Below are 2,114 nucleotides of genomic sequence, written 5' to 3' on the forward strand. Positions count from 1 at the left end.
ACATGTTTAAAGGACAGTTTCAGTCATTCTTAAAGAGTCTATACCAGTGCACCTTGCGGATTTCGGTACCTGATATTCAGTGATCTACAATGCAGTCGTTTGGAGAATAACTTCTTTGGTGGAGCTCACATCTCACATGCCGTGATAAAGTTATTGACTCAGAGGCTTAGACAGCTCAGCAGTTAAGAGTGATTCCTCTTCTCGAAGAGGACCTGATTTCAGTGCTTAGCGCCTATATCAGGTGACTCACATGCAAATTAACTCCAACTCAAGGATCAGATGCCCTCTTTTGGCCTCTTAAGGCACTGCACTTATGTGTGCGGATGCACGAATACATTTAAAAAAAAAAAAAAAAAAAAGACAAGGTTTCTCTGTGTAGCAGCCCTGGCTGTCCTGGAATTTGCTCTGTAGACCAGGCTGCCCTCAAACTCAGAAATCTGCCTGCCTCTGCTTTCTGAGATTTTCCAGGATTGAAGATGTGCACCACCACCACCCGGCTTTAAAAATAAGTCTTGAAGGGGTTGGGGATTTAGCTCAGCGGTAGAGCACTTGCCTAGCAAGCGCAAGGCCCTGGGTTCGGTTCCCAGCTCCGAAAGAAAAAAAAAAAGAAGTCTTGAAAAGTTATTAATGCAACAGATAGAATACGGACTGTTTGCATTTGTCTGTGCTCTCTTGGAGAGTGACAGGAGAGCACAAAGAACTCCATGTGTGGGGTTGGGGATTTAGCTCAGTGGTAGAGCGCTTGCCTAGGAAGCGCAAGGCCCTGGGTTCGGTCCCCAGCTCCGGAAAAAAAAAAAAAAAAAAGAACTCCATGTGTGTCATTTATTGTTAACGTCACCAACTATACCTATGGGAGAAAGGAGGAGGCTTAACTTAGCAGGTGCTAATAAGTGCCCAGGTCTCGGAGAGCCCGTGGACTCCCCAAAGGACAGAGAGGCAGGTCGACCCCACCCCCACATTCTGCTCTCACTCTGAAATCAGATTCTGCTCTTGTTGGCTAGATAGAGGGACAGCGTGGAAACGGGACGGGACCGCAAACAGCGCACACATTTCTTCCCTCAGACGCCTTGGGTGAGCTCCCCATGGCTGTCATGACAGATGGCAGGAACCTACAGAGAGGAGGAATCTGACAAGACTGAGCCTCCCCCCACCCGTCTGACAGCTCCAGGCAGAACTTGCCTTGGTTTCCCAGATCCTGTTTGGCTCCTGAAGTCCTTGGCATCCCTTAGCTTTTCCCCGCATGGCTCCAGCCTCTGCCCCTGCATGCCTTTCCCCGTGTGTCCCTCTGTCCTCTGCTCTTCTTACAAAGGCACCCCTGTCATGTTCAGGGTCCCCAGATCCAGCCTGACTTTATCACAGCTAACTCCATCGGCAGAGACCGGGTTACGGGTGCCTGCGGAGTTTGGGAGGACACTGCAGCCCTGAGCCTCCCTTGCCGTGGGACTGGCTCTGTTTGGGTGAAGCCTCCTTTTCCCCACGCTTGCTCCCCCGCCCCCTGGCACATCTGTGGGTTCTGCAAGGCATCTCTGACACCAGCCGTCGTGAACGCTCTGTTCCTCACCAAGGGAAAGGCGGCGCCCAGCCAGCCCTTTCGGGCTGCTGTCACGCGGCTCGAACTGCATGCGCACGTGGCAATTTGTTACCAGACACTGCCTTGGAGCCCCGGCTCTTCCTATTTTAAATTTCCTTCCAGGAAAACAACATTGACAAAACATTCCAGTCAGGCATTTAACTTGTTACGGCACTAAGATTGCCTCAGAAAGACTTTCAGTTTGGGCTATCAGCCTCACCCCTCCCTTCTGAAGGGAAAAGAAAATAAACCAGGCAGACATGTTGCAGCTGGAGGTCACGTGTGAAGATGTGTGGCAAGGGGACTTGTATTGAGTCTTCAAAGGCAGGTGTGACAGTGTTCTTCTGTCACACTCCAGCGTTCAGGGGGTAGAGATGAGGATTGTGGGTTCCAGGCCAACCAAGGCTACCTAGGGACTCCCTGTCTTAAAAAAACAAACACCGGACCAGACATAGTGGCTCATGCCCTTAATCCCAGCACTCAAGAGGCAAAGGCAGGCAGGACCTTATCGAGTTCAAGGCTATCCACAGTGAGACCTGAAAGA

General features: G+C 50.9%; 1 long non-coding RNA gene across 1 annotated transcript; it reads left to right on the forward strand.

The window, feature by feature from the left end:
* Positions 1-666: 666 nt before the first annotated feature.
* On the forward strand, positions 667-1,842 carry LOC134483656 (uncharacterized). The gene is made up of 2 exons (XR_010060503.1): positions 667-1,071; positions 1,329-1,842. It is a non-coding gene; the product is annotated as an uncharacterized LOC134483656 (long non-coding RNA).
* Positions 1,843-2,114: the final 272 nt, after the last annotated feature.

This window comes from Rattus norvegicus, chromosome 19, assembly GCF_036323735.1.
Source record: "Rattus norvegicus strain BN/NHsdMcwi chromosome 19, GRCr8, whole genome shotgun sequence".
Taxonomy (NCBI): domain Eukaryota; kingdom Metazoa; phylum Chordata; class Mammalia; order Rodentia; family Muridae; genus Rattus; species Rattus norvegicus.